The 15,457-nt window shown below is 42.6% G+C and overlaps 1 protein-coding gene across 2 annotated transcripts in view; it reads right to left on the reverse strand.

The window, feature by feature from the left end:
- GATAD2B (GATA zinc finger domain containing 2B) overlaps positions 1-14,542 on the reverse strand; it is a gene marked incomplete at its 5' end in the record, with an annotated part of 83,775 nt that extends 69,233 nt beyond the window's left edge. The window contains 2 exons of one of the 2 annotated variants that reach the window (XM_079919754.1): positions 3,313-3,371; positions 14,233-14,244. Of the gene's footprint in view, positions 1-3,312; positions 3,372-14,232 lie in introns of both variants that reach the window. The other variant, XM_079919753.1, reaches the window with a different exon arrangement.
- Positions 14,543-15,457: the final 915 nt, after the last annotated feature.

Here is a 15,457-nt window from a genome sequence, read left to right on the forward strand (position 1 = left end):
TTAATGTGAAGTGCTTAAAATGGTGCCTGCACATAGAAAAGCCCAGTAAATGTTAGTTATTACTAAAAACATATCCAAGGGAACTCCCTGGCGGTCCAGTGGTTAGGACTTGGAGCTTTCAGTGCCGTGGGCATGGGTTCAATCCCTGGTTGGGGAACTAAGATCCTGCAAGCCGCACAGTGCAGCCAGAAAAAACAAAAACAAAGAAACCACATATCCAAGGTATTAAATGGACATGGGCAAACAATTACAATGGCTAAAACTAAAACAACAGAAGTTGGGAAAGACACAGATAGATGGAATAAAGAGAGGTTTTGAAAATAGAATTTTCAGGATTTGGTAAGCTTAACTCACACTCTGACCCAAGCTGTAAAAGGTGCTGATATGTTGTTCCTCCTATGCTGGTTACTTAATTTATAAATACATTGTATCTAGTATTGCAGTTATTTTAATACCTGTCTTCTCTTCTGTACTATGTATCTTCTTGAGGACTGAGGCTGTATCATTTATCTTTACATACTCTACAACACCTATGTGTATGTCTTTTACACAATAGGTGTACAATAAACACCTAATACCTATGAATGTTCATATGAATATATGAATGGTCAGGCTTTTTCAGTTCCCCACAACCAGCCGATTTAAGTGGTTACAAAGTAAACAGAGCTCATGGAAAAGAGACCCAAGTTTTCTCTTTAACTGTCATTTTCTTAAACCAAACCAGTCTAGGAGAGAGAAAACCACCTGGGGTCTATACTCCAGGAAATGGAAAAATAACCCTGTTATCACTGATCAGGGCCTAGGATTTTCTGACATAATTTGGGATTTAGGATTACCGATGAAATTACAAACAGACTTTATGAACTACATAATCAGCATTCCTACAATAAGTTTAATAACCTAGCAGTACTCGAATTATGTTTACTCAATGCTGACTAAGAGAATAATAGCAATGAAAGTTATTAAAGAGCAAGACCTGCAGGCAATAGGAAAGGTATACAGCCATAAAGTCGAATATTCTTTCCCAACGAAGTTCTGGTATCCATGAAAAGATTTTCACCCTTAAAATTTTCATTTAAAGAATAAGTAAATTCTCTACATATAGATTTGAAAAAAATCTCCTATGTTATTAAATGAAAAAAAGCAAGACGTGGAAAACTATGCCATCTTTTGCGTAAAAAGAAAAACTAAAAATAAACTCACATTTGCTTGCATATATATAAAAAACTCTGAAATGATAGAAAAGAAAGGAATAACAATGATGGGGCTTAAAACTAAGCAGCTGAGGGCTTCCCTGGTGGTGCAGTGGTTGAGAGTCCGCCTGCCGATGCAGGGGACACGGGTTCGTGCCCCGGTCCGGGAAGATCCCACATGCCGCGGAGCAGCTAGGCCTGTGAGCCATGGCCGCTGAGCCTGCACGTCCGGAGCCTGTGCTCCACAATGGGAGAGGCCACAACAGTGAGAGGTCCACATGCAGCAAAAACAAACAAACAAACAAACAAAAAAACTAAGCAGGTGAGAAACAATGATGAAAAACTTTTCACTGTGTATCTTGATTTTTTTTTAAATTTGAACCAAACTTTTAACAATAAATAAAATGTTCCAACCATAACAAACAAATACATTTACAAGAACGAAAGCTATTTGGAGTAACCTTGTTTCTAATACCATAGAGAAAAATACTGTGATCCAAGGAGCTAGGTGAAATTAAAACTCTCCGTGATAGGAATCAGCTGCCACATTATAGTAACAGCATCCCATTCAGTTTAGTTTTATACTGTTTGGCCCAAAATAAAAAAGGATGTGAACAGAAAAACCCAGTCTAAAATTCATATGGCATCTCAAGGGATCCCAAATAGCCAAAACAATCTTGAAAAAGAAGAGGAGTCAGAGGACTTACACCCCCTGACTTCAAAATTTACTACAAAGCTAGAGTAACTGAAACAGTGTGGTACTGGCATAAAGACACATACAGATGAATGGAACAGAACAGAGACTCCAGAAATAAAGCCTTGCATATATGGTCAAATGATTATCAACAAGGGTGTCAAGGCCATTCAATGGAGAAGGGACTGTCTTTTCAACAAATGGTGCTGGAAAAACGGGATATCCACATGCCAAACAATAAAACTGGACCCTTACCTTAGAGCATATACAAACATTAACTCAAAATGGATCAAAGACCTAAATGTAAGAACTAAAAGTATAAAACTCTTAGAAGGAAACAGAGGAGGAAAAAGCTCATGACATTGGAGTTGGCAAAAATTTCTTAATACAACACAAAAAAATAGGCAACAAAAGAAAAAGTAAACTGGATCTCATCAAAATTAAAAATTTTGGGGACTTCCCTGGTGGTCCAGTGGTTAAGACTCCGTGCTCCCAATGCAGGGTGCCCAGGTTCGATCCCTGGTGAGGGAACTAGATCCTGCATGCCGCAACTGAAAGATTCCGCATGCCGCAACTAAGACCCGGTGCAGCCAAATAAACAATTTTTTAAAAAATTAAAAATTTTTGTGCATCAAAGGACACTATCAACACAGTAAAAGAATAACCCACAAAATGGGAGAAAACATTTGCAAATCATATATCTGATACAGGATTAATATCTAGTATAAGGAACTCCTACCACTCAACAAGAAGAAAACAAACAACCCAATTAAAAAATGGGCAAGGCCTTGAATAGACACTTCTCTACAGAAGATATATGAATGACCAATAAGCACATAAAAAGATGCTCAAAATCACTAATCATTAGAGAAATGCAAATCAAAACAATGAGATACCACTCCATAGCAATTAGGATGGCTTTTATAAAAACAAAAATTAAAAAAAAAAGAAAGAAAATAGCCAAGTGTTGGTAATAAGAACATAGAGAAATTGGAATCCTCGTACACTGCTGATGGGAATGTAAATGATACAGTCACTGTAGAAAACAGTATGACAGTTCCTCAAAAAATTAAACATAGAATTGCCATATGATCCAGCAATTCCAATTCTGGGTATACACCCAAAAGAATTTAAAGCAGGGACTCAAACAGATGTCTGTACACTCATGTTCACTGCAGCATCATACACAATAGCCAAAAGGTGGAAACAACCGAAATGTCCGTTGACAGATGAACAAATAAACAAAACGCGGTAAAGTGTGTGTATACACACACACACACACACACACACATAATGGAATATTAGTCAGCCTTAAAAAGGAATGAAATTCTGACACATGCTACAACATGGATGAACCTTGAAGGCATTATGCTAAAATGAAATGAGCCAAACACAAAAGGACAAAAATTGTATGATTCTACTTACGTGAAGTCCTTAGAGTAGTCAAATTTACAGAGACAAAGTAGAATAGTGGTTGCCAGGGGCTAAGGGGAGGAATAACATGGAATTATTTTTTAATGGGTACAGAGTTACTATTTGCCAGGCAGAAAGAAGTTAAAGGTCTTACAACTAGTAAGCAGCAAAGTAGAAATTTGAACCTAGGACTTTCCAACTGCAGAGCTATACTTTTAAAAGTGACCAAAACTCTAGTTTAACCAAAGAAGGAAAGATTTCAACTAATTATGTAAAAATACCCCCAAGATTAGTACCAATACTAGACTATTTTCTCATATCCAGACACCAGAATTAAATGTATGCACAACACCAAGAATGGTTGGTTCTGAAGGAGAACAACAGAGAGTGCAAAGTTTTTCAGAATAACCAGCAAAACCTAATGTGACACTCTAGGCAACACATGAAAGATGTGCTAAGCAGCCCCAGTAACAACAAAATTAAAATGACCACTTTCAAAGGCTTCTTCAGATAATTCTTAAAGCTATAAAACAATGAGTAAAAATCTCACTGTTCTCCTCCAATACACCTCTGTACCATAAAAGTGCCCCTTACACAGTCATCTTCACACTCTCAACCAAACTGAATCTAGAAGACAGCAAAGAAGTCACACATAACTAGAGACACTTCTAAGTTTTAATTTTTGATACAACTTTATCATATTATATTTTACTCCCTCCTGTGAATATTATCAGGTATTCAGCCAGCCAGAATAGAAGGTTTAATCTGGAAATAGAAACTGCTCAGATTCTAACCTTGGTTATACTCTTCTGTGACATCTACCACTTTGTCTCTGACAAAACTGGGAACCTACAATTTAATACCAGATATATATCAAGACTTCGGTAGTATGAATGCAACAGTCAAAACAGTTCATTACAGATGGTACCCCTTCGTGTATAATAATTTATTAAATCTCAAAAAAAAAATTTTACACCACTATTTAAGCTAGAGACATCCTATTCCCTTGAACCCTCAAGGGTTTTCAAAGTTGCACTTGCTATTTTTAAGATGTCTCTGTCCACTGCAAGCACAGCTGTAAAAGATCCTTTTCCAGTCACCCATACTCCTTGAAAGCTTTCAGTTCAAATATTAATGCATTATACAGAACTCAACTGGGAAATAGCTCTCCAAGCAGAAGGTGAAGAGTTAAAAATGGAGGCTAATGAAAACTTAAGACTGAATCCTAGTGCAGTAAGAGACCCATATTCTGGGCTTCCCTGGTGGCGCAGTGGTTCAGAATCCGCCTGCCAACGCAGGGAACATGGGTTGGAGAGCTGGTCCAGGAAGATCCCACATGCCGCAGAGCAACTAAGCCCGTGTGCCATAACTACTGAGCCTGCGCTATAGAGCCTGCAAGCCACAACTACTGAAGCCCGCGTGCCTAGAGCCCGTGCTCCGCAACGAGAAGCCACTGAAATGAGAAGCCCGCACACTGCAACGAAGAGTAGCCCCTGCTCGCTGCAACTAGAGAAAGCCCGCGCGCAGCAACGAAGACCCAACGCAGTCAAAATTAATAAATAAAATTAATAAATTTATATATTAAAAAAAGAGAGACCCATATTCTAGTTTCCATTCACTTGGCAGAAAATATCTGGATTTAATATACTCTTAAGAAAGCAAAACTTTCAAATTCACAATGCACTCAGACAAGGAACTCAGCAAGCATTCTTTACTAACTGAATTATAAAATGAGAAAAGAAGAGCATTAGAGTAACATAATAATTATTCATGGACACTACTACATGAGAAGAGTGTCATACTACTCACATCAGATTTCCATAGAATCTAATATAGGGTCTTCTAGCCAACCTGTCCAGGGCAGTAACAATACACATGACCAACTGCTTCAATCCATTTGATAGCAACAATCAATCTAGCCATATAAATGTTAAAGAGTGGTTAGAAAAGTGCCCCTCCCTCCAAAAGATGTTATTCTCTTGGGGAAATATTTTCAACGTTTTTCACTGGTAGCTCAACCTGTTTAGTGGTGCACACCATTCAGGTAACCTTTATGCCTTTAAAGAACATAGGACAAATTTCTCAAAGTTTTGTTTTAATTTCAAGACTAATGTATCATCTTTAAAGGACCGAAAAAAATCAAAGGTATTGTTCCTTCTTGCCTCTGATCCCCAGGTCTGCCTGCATGACTCACAGAAGAGAAAGAATGGGGGGCTTTACAGATTTCTTAGTGTGATACTACCATCTTTACAGAAAGGAAGGGTTTCTTGCTCCTGGCTCAAGGGATTCTGCTCACTCACAAAGCTGAAACCTTACTCTCCTGCTTCCTAGAACGTTAGATGAAAGAAGGTGGGGGCAGCAGCTCAGTAACAGTTATCCTCCTGAGAACTCACTAAAGGTGAGGGCCAAGCTGGATGAGCTGTGCCATTTGCCTTAGAAGATTCATATGGAAAAAAACCGCAGCCTCCGAACCAGTGAAGTTTCTAAAATATACCTAGTCTAAGGCCACCATACTAGTTCTCTGAAAAACCAGCACACTAAAGCAGTTAATTCCCTCATTCAAGAGTGACAACCCTTCAACAACAACAACAACAACCACCCATGAAGAACTACAGGGAAGCAGAGTATCAAGGTGCAGTACTGTCTTCTCGAAGAGATGCTCTTTCATGGTCAAATAAGCTCCAGAAGCTTTGCATCCTTTAGCCATTCTTTTACCACTCCTAATACACAATGTATATTTAGGCACGCAAGGCTCTGGGACATTATGTTGTAAAGAAATCTGCCTTAACTTAACGCAGAATTTTTCAAAATCCTATTTGACATTATATTTTCATATAAGACCTATTAATATTGAGGAAAACTATCTTTCTTTTGTTTGTTTTGTTTTTGTAAAGGCAAAACAAAACTCTGTAAGAAGCGTTAGGAGAATGGTAAGATCACAACTTTTGGAGTCAGGCAGAGTTGTTCAAATACTGGATTCATCACTTTTATTAATTTTTGAGATTCTAGCAAAATGACAACCTCTCTGGGAATTGAGTTTTCTCATCTGTAAAGTGATCATAATATCTCCCTCACAAGAGTTACTGTAAGAATTTAAATAGCATAAAGCCTTACACAAAGAAAGTGCTCAACAAATGAGTTTATATTTACATTTTAAAAATTCCCTTCAGGGACTTCCCTGGTGGCGCAGTGGTTAAGAATCTGCCTGCCAATGCAGGGGACACGGTTCGAGCCCTGGTCCAGGAAGATCTCACATGCCGCGGAGCAACTAAGCCCATGAGCCACAACTACTGAGCCTGAGCTCTAGAGCCCACGAGCCACAACTACTGAGCCCATGTGCCACAACTACTGAAGCCGGCACACCTAGGGCCCGTGCTCTGCAACAAGAGAAGCCACCACGATGAGAAGCCTATGCACTGCAATGAACAGTAGCACATGCTCGCTGCAACCAGAGAAAGCCCCCATGCAAGAAACACCCAGCGCAGCCAAAAATAAATTAAATAAATAAATAAATAATTTTAAAAATTCCCTTCAAGTTCCAAAAGTTGCAAAAATGCAATTTTTTAAAATCTGAGGGAAAAATTACAGAATCCATGACTGAAATGCTCCCTGAGAAGTGTAATTTCTCAGGATTTTGCAAACTTTTTAATCCACTGGACTGAGAAAGGCTTTAAATTTGCCACATTTAAGATGATATAGGGGGACTTCCCTGGTGGCACAGTGCATAAGACTCTGCACTCCCAATGCAGGATGCCCAAGTTCAATCTCTGGTCAGGGAACTATATCCCACATGCATGCTGCAACTGAGAGTTCAAATGCCATAACTAAGGAGCTGGCGAGCTGCAACTAAGGAGATGCCTGCCACAACTAGGACCTGGTGCAACCGAATAAATAGTATTTAAAAAAAAAAAGAATGATATACAGGAACACACTACACCTACTGATAAAAATGGATATGAACAGAACACATGTTGTAGAAGAGTATTTATGGTTTCAGTGATAAAAAGGGCCTTACATGAATATAAACAAGAAAAAATGAGTTGTGAGAAAAGCTCAGCTTGTGTCAGTACATAATAACTAACAACTGTACAGTGTTTTAGCTTATAAAACATCTTTACATGCATAATCTCATTTGACTGACAAAGAGACCTAGTTAAACAGATAAAGCAGCTACTGATCCTCATTTCTACGCTGAGAAAACTATGGCTTGGAGACTTTAAGTGACTCAACCAAGGTCACACAGATGATAAAAAGAACCAAGACTCCAAACTTGTTCTTCTGCTCCCAGAACATAACAAATAGGGCATCTTCTAAATGTACGCAGCATTTTCTCAACCCACAGAATTATTCATATTTTAAAATACTTTTTGGGTGACAGGCACCATGATAGGCACTGGAGACACAAAAGTAAAAAGACATGCTATCTCTTTATTTCAGAATGTTGTCAGACCACTGGGGGAGACAAGCAATATTTATAAATTACAGTGAGATCAAAGAAGAAAGCATATCTAAGTCTCTTTGGGCAAGTCAAAGAAGGCTTCCCAGAGACAGCAGCATTTGAGATGAAATTTGGTAGCTGATCTGGGAACTAAAAGAACTGTATTTGGAGGACTTCCCTGGTGGCACAGTGGTTGGGAGTCAGCCCGCCAATGCAGGGGACATGGGTTTGAGCCCTGGTCCAGGAAGATCCCACATGTCACAGAGCAACTAAGCCCGTGCACCACAGCTGCTGAGCCTGCTCTCTAGAGCGTGCAAGCCACAACTACTGAGCCCGTGTGCCAAGAGCCCGTACTCTGCAACAATAGAAGTCACCGCAATGAGCAACCCACACACCGCAACGAAGAGTAGCCCCTGCTCACCGCACCTAGAGAAAGCCCGCACACAGCGATGAAGACCCAACGCAGCCAAAAATAAATAAATTTTTTAAAAAAAGAATAAAAGGTTGCATGGTAAAAAAAAAAAAAAAAAAAAAAAAAAAAAAAAAAAAAAGAATAAAAGAACTGTATTTGCTCATGTATAAACTGTAAAGGGAGAAAAGTAAGGCTGGATAGAAAAACAAAGGTCAAGATTTACAAAGGGGCTTTGATATTATGCAGAGTACCTTTAAATGATTGGAAACTATTGAATACCTTTGAGAAGGCCAAGTAGAATAATCAGATCTCCATTAGACTATTCTGAAGAGAATATGATTGAGAGTTTAAAAGGAAACGACTAAAAACAAACAGAACTGTAAGAGATCATGGCAATATTCCAAATAAGAGTTGCTGTGGTCCTGAATTAGGAGACCCGCAACGGAGATACAGAAAAAAGGTATAGATTCAGAAATATTTGGAAAGTAATGGATAAGGGAGAGAGAGAGAATTGACAATGATGCTCTCATTTCTGGCTTAGGTGACTCAATGAATCACAAAATGGGAATAGATGATGAAAATGCTGAGCTTGAGGTACCAATGGAATACTGAGATGGATATGTCTAGCACAAAGTAGACAACTGGAAACAGAGGGCTGGAGTTTAGGAGATGTGATAATATATGTGAATATATATGAAGATTTTTTTCCATAATCAAGTGTTATTTACCATTTCAATGGGAAGGCAATCATTTTATCATCGTTATTTGTATAATGCTTCAAAGTTCAAAAAACATTTTAATATCCTGTATCATACCACATTTCATAGTTTTGTTATAAACAAATACGAAGTTTGGAAAAGTTATTATTATTCCTATTTGATCAAGAAATAGTTATTGAGTATTAACTATATGCCAAACACTGCACTAGGCATTAAACAAAACACCAGAGTAAATCCATGCTTTCACAGACCTTCCATCATACCAGGGGAATCAATAAGCAATAAATGTAACAAATAAGTGTGTTAGAAAGCTGTAAGTGCTGTATGAAAAAGAAAGAACAGAGAAGGATTACAAGTGAGGGGTGGAAGCTAAAGGTGAAATTTTAAATAGGGGTAGGATAAAGTCTCATTGAAAAGGTGACATTTAAACAAAGGCTTGACTGAAGAAGGTAAGAAAATTAGTCATTTGTATTATCTCTGTGGGAAAAACTAGTTATTTCCCACTAGAGGGAAAAACTAGTTATTTCCCACTAGAGGGAATAACTAGTGCAAAGGTCCTGAGATAGAGTGTGGCTAATGCACTTAAGGAACAAGTCAATGTGGCTGGAATGGAGTGAGCAAAAGGGAGGATGACAGGAGATCAAAAAGAGAATAGGGAGAGGCAGATCATGTAAGACCTTAGAGCCCAAGGTAAAGACTGGCTTTTACTGTGCAAGAAACGGGAGTTCAAAAATTTGGAGGCTTGGGAATTCCCTGGTGGTCTGGTGGTTAGGACTCCATGCTTTCACTGCTGAGGGCCTGGGTTCGATCCCACAAGCCACGTGGCCAAAAAAAAAAAAATTTAGGAGGTTTACCCAAAATCCTGTATCAAATAAATGGTAAAGCTAGGATTTGACCCGGGATTTCTAGACTCTCTACGCTTGTGTTCTGCTATTCCAATTTGCCACTTATTAGCCCACAAACTCCCTCCAAGGAAGTCTGAATTTAAATATCCTCAAGAAGCTAACTTTATAACTACCTTCTAGGTTAGAGATGCACAACCTCTCCAATTAACATTTCTAATCCCTCACAACCATAATGAGAATTTACTAATCCTAAAGTCTAATCTAAATCCTAATATCCAGCCTATTTTTTGGTAGATTACAAACTCCACCTTCCCCATAAATGAGACAAGATCAAGAAAGCTTTATTAGGAGGCTTAAAGCATGGCTTTCAGGTTCAAGTAACTGAATTACTTTTAAAAATGTATACTAGCCAGATGTGAAAAAAAAACAAGAGAATGACTCAGGAATGCCAAAGTATTGTCATTTTCCTTAATAGTTTACTGTTAGTATTAATAACAACTAAGTTCACATGTAGTCAAAGAAGCTTCTGCAATTATTATGACTCTTTAAGGTCTGGGATTTGACCATTTCATACCTCAAAATTAACAAAATATGTGTCCTCATTCATCTGTTGCTTTTGGTACAAGCCAGAACTCTTGATAGCGTCTTGCCGGTTGATGGCAACTTACGGCAAACACCAGAGGATTATGAGGGAGACATCAAACATTACTGAGATACCATCTAGAAGTATATCAGACTGGTTAAGCCCTTAATGACCCTGGGTCACTCCTTTCCTACTGAATAAACTCAAACCGTATAGGGATATTTCATATATCCATAAAAGAGAAGGTAAAAGATGGAACATGAAGAAGGAGCACTTCAAATCAAATCTACTCTTCAGAGGCTTTCATCACTACTACGCAAATATAGGAGGCTCTCTGCTTCATGGACTCTGGAGCCACCAAAATCCCCAACCAGTACCTACAGAAAAAACATCACAGGGATTACTGAAGATAAACTATATGGCTAACAGAAGCTTCCCCCCACCAAAGCCAGTTCTTTTCAACAGAAGCTGAATTTCCTTATGTATCCAATTCCCAGGATTGCTTGCTTAGCCAATGCAAGAGAACTGCAACTTCGTGTGGCACTGCCTGATAGGCTGGATTTTTCCTGAGCAAAAGGTGAACAGCTTTATGCCAGGACTAGATTTATAGTCAATCTGACTCTGTGTCTTTTTTTTCTTCCCCTCTAAACTGTCTCAGAAAATGCCTGGCTATTGTGCCTTAATATGTAATGAAGCAGAGCTTTAAGTACTGCAAGTGGTCTGGAGAAGAAAGTCCTTCAGTTCCAGTATGGCTCAAATCATGATTTATCGAGCAATTGTTTTAATCAACCAAAGCTGGTTTGGCTTTTCTCAATGAACTAAATGAGCATCCTGAGCTGAGTGCAGAGGGGCTACTTGTCAGCATGACTCCCAATGAGGTGGCTAACATGGAATAAGCTCCAGAGTCTAGAAACCAGGACAGCACAGCTGCTGTTCCCCTAAATATGCACCTTCAGCTTGATGGGTGGGGGAGGTAAGGAAGGAAGGAAAAATCAGTAAATTGAAACAAGAGGGACATCCCTGGTGGCACAGTGGTTAAGAAGCCGCCTGCCAATGCAGGGAACACGGGTTCGAGCCCTGGTCCAGGAAGATCCCACATGCCTTGCAGCAACTACACCCGTGCGCCACAACTACTGAGCCTGCGCTCTAGAGCCCACGACCCACAACTACTGAAGCCCACATGCCTAGAGCCTGTGCTCCACAACAAGAGAAGCCACCGCAATGAGAAGCCTGCGCACTGCAACGAAGAGTAGCCCTGGCTCTGGGCAACTAGAGAAAGCCCTCGCACAGCAAGGAAGACTCAACATAGCCAAAAATAAATAAATTAAATTAAATTAAAATAACAACAGGCCTAGTTTACATACAACATACGAGATAACGCTTAATCCAGAGGTCCCAGCAGAAGATTAGGATACTATTATTGACACACTGACTCTTCTTCCACACTGCTGTTCTCTAAACAAAACCCAACCTGGAGATCTGGGTGGGGGTGGGGGGAAGGTGGGGGTGGTGGGTGGTAAGGAGAGACATTAGTCCAAAAAAGGGGAGGCAGGCAGCACACAGACTTTTGAATGTACTTTTAAGACTGAAATTCAGAACAGAATTCTCACGTTTCCCTTCCCCACCACCCTACGGCCTTACGCTAAACACGGCAGTAAAAGTTACTGCCATAACTTACATCTGAAGTGCTGATCAGGGAACCTGGTTAACGTTGTTCCTAGACAAGTATTTGAATGTAGCCTCTATTCAGACCCTACTGGGACTGCCTCTAAACAGGAAGTTAACAGACATCACACATAGGCAGGGAAGGCAAACCACAGTGTCAAAAAGATGGATTCTGCTGTCAGCTACTCATCACTCTCACCTCATCAAAAGTGTTCTCAAGTCAGGAATAGGCAGGACAAAAGTCCATAAGCCTCACCTCTTCTCAAACTGGGTCACTCAGCCTAAAGGTCCAGCCTTCTGATTCCTGCTAATTAATACTTATCTACTTCATTCCTTACCATGATGACTACCACTGCCACTAGACTAAAAAACTATATTCCTCTTAAAACGGAACACAGTACTACCAAATCAGTACTCCCATTAACTCGTTATTTATACAGCCCACCTGCTTAAAAAGCCCAAGGAAAGACTATTCTTGACCCAGCCCATTCCAAAACAGTCAGAGACTGAATATCAGTCACAAAAAAGCAGCACCATTTCCAACAGGTGTGGGCCTTCGCTCAAAATATATTGAGCCTGTCCAAAGCACCACCTTTACCAGCTCCAGCAGTAGCCTCTTTCCCAACCAAGCACCAACAGAAATGCTACTACAGGACAATACCCTACCGAGACTGCTCCAACACCAAAAATATGAATCCAAATGGTTATCTCAAGGAAGAGTTTAAATCAGTGTATCAAAGAAGGAGCAGTAAAGTTAGCACTAAACTCCCAAATAGAATAATCTCCAACATACAGACAACAACATATAGACAGCCCGCTGCTGCAAGAAAACAACCAGAAGTCATCTGTACTGGGATGGGGACTGGATGGCTGGAGAACACAGGTGAGAGAGAGAGAGACTTCTTTTCACTTTGTATCACATGCATGCATTGTCTTTTTTAAAAATAATTTTGAGAGAAAAATGTTTTAAAAACTCAAAAGCATCAGCTCTTCTCCCAACACAGATCTGTTAAACCGGCTTTTACTCCAGCTGCTGCAAGTTCAAATCTCTTTCAGTCTGGCCTGAAAGCACTACTCTTTTCCTTTGCTGAAACACACTACGTTAAGCATCTCCCTGCTCTCTTCACACGCACACAAAAGCCCTCTAAATAATCATTTATTAGAAATGAGAAAACTGGTTCTCGGAAGGCTACCTGATTCTCCAGATGACAGCAGCAGAAAAGGCTGATAGCTAGCTCAGTTAGCATCCACATGCCACCCACCCACCATCAATGCCTCCATCTCCACTTCAGGGCCAGCCCTATGAACTAACACCTTGTGTGTGGAGGGAAGTTGATGCTAGGGAAGAATCCAAGGAGGCTACCATACCTTTATGAAGGGGAAAAGTGCCTGGGCCGGCGAATGGCACCGAAAGCTCTGCACTCATAGGAGTGGCTAGCTCCTTAGAGCAGGGAGGCAAAAAGTACTCTAAGTCCGGATTTGGTTTAGTAAAAGGTAAGTTCTAGTTCCATCGACCCTCAGGCACTGAACTGGGATACAGATCCAGTGGGTCCCAGAAGCCCGGCTGAAGAAAGGGGTAGTTTAGTCCCTACAGAAGACAAGTACCCACACAGGCTTAGACAATTCCCTTCTAAGGGAGGACGAGGGAACGGTGGACGATGAAATAAAGGAGTAAGGTTCTGCGTTCCAGATCCCTTCGCCTTAAGAAAGGTAATCATCCCGTGCTTCCTTCACCCTTAAGGATCCCCCATTTGTCCCAACCGCCAGCAAACACAAGACTGAGAGCAGGGAGCGGCCCCCGCACCCTGAGGGCACCACTGGGGGTGGAGAGAGTTAAGGGGGGGCGCGCTAGAGAGGAAGGAGGGGAGCATGGCGGGCCTGAGGCAGTGAGTGAAAGCGGGGAAGGCGGGGGAAACGGGGCGCGAGGGAGGGGAGAAAGAGTAAAAGGAGAAGAAATGAAGGGACACGAGCTGGGGGCGCGCGAGGCCGAAGTGAAAGACCGGGGCGCGCGCGCGGAGCGGGGGGAGGGGATGAGGTGAAGGGGGAGCGCGAGGCGGGGGCGCGCGGTGCCGGGGTGGGGGGAGGGGGACGCAAGGCGGGGGCGCGCGGGCGGGCGTCGGCTCGCGGGCGCTTCCCCTCCCCCCGCCCCTCCACCTTTCCCTTCCCCCACCTCCGCCACCACCGCCTCCTCCCAGCCTCCCTCCCTTCCTCGCTCCTCACCGCCCCCGGGCGGGCGGGCGGCCAGGCTGGCCTAGGCCAAAGCTCCTCACCTGGCGGTGGCGGTGTAACTCCCGGCTAGCTCGCCTCCCCAGGCGGCGGCGGCGGCGTCGAAAAAGGAAGAGGCTACGGCACAGTAGGTTCCGGACCCCGCTGACGGGACCGGGGGCGGGGGTGGGAGAGGGGGGCGGGCCGGACCCGGGCGGGCGGGCGGAGCAGACACTGCGGTACAGACGGGGGCAGCGGCGGCGGCGGCGGCTGCACCGGCGGCGGCGGCACCACACAAACAAGGACGCTGATTGGGCAGCTGCCAAGCGCCTCGACTCCGCCTTCCCCACACGCCACGACGCCCATTGGGCGACCTGAGCCGGCCTCCCCGCCCTCCTCTTCTCGGCCACACCAATAGGAGACAGGATGCCGGGGCTACACCCCACCCTTGAAGAGTGAGTGGCTGGAGAAGTGATGATTGGCGTACCTAAGACCCAATCGTAAACGGAGGAGGGGGATGGTCTAGCGGGGGCGCGTTAATGGGTACCTCGGCCAGTCCCAGACACATCCGGGTCTTCAGCAGCCCATTAAGTGTCGGGGGTCAAAAAATCGCTTCAGGCTGCAACTTTACCTTAGAGACGTTTTGGTCCCCAGGCAGCCGCCGTACCCCAGTATCCCAAAACCGGGATTCCCCTTTGGCCTGTTCTCATTCTTCCAATTCTAAAGATGGAGACTGGCGAACGGCGCTGGGCTCTGTGTTGGATGGTGTTTCATCCCGACAGAATCCAGAAATTTCACGATAGAAGTAGCTTGAGGCGCTCAGGCCTTGCAGTCTATTTGGGGCGTGGCCTGTCTCCATCTGCCAAAGGCCTTGAGCTTCCTGGTCTTCATTGTATCCCAGCATGGTCCTGTCGTGACTGAACCACGACAGGAGAAAAAAAGGCAGCTAGCCAAATTGCTGAGAAATTACGCCGTGCAGAGCCCTCGCAGCTCCTCTCGGGATCTCTTGGTCTGGTCAGGTTCACAGTGAGGGAAACAGCTTCCCACTCCACCGACTCCACTCAAGGCCCAACTCCTGCTAGCCTCCCTACTTCCCAAAAGCAGTTAGGCCCACCTAAACTCTCAGCGTTTCTCGAGCACTTACCACAAGTATTGTTCTTGAGCATCTGAGGATAGGGACCAAGTATCAGAGTCAGTGTGTTGAAGGAATAATAATAGCTAACGTTTTGGGAAAAGAGACTGAGGCACTGTGCTATATATGCATCCTTATTTATTCTTTTAAGAGCTATG

This window comes from Stenella coeruleoalba (genome assembly GCF_951394435.1).
Source record: "Stenella coeruleoalba genome assembly, chromosome: 1".
NCBI lineage: Eukaryota > Metazoa > Chordata > Mammalia > Artiodactyla > Delphinidae > Stenella > Stenella coeruleoalba.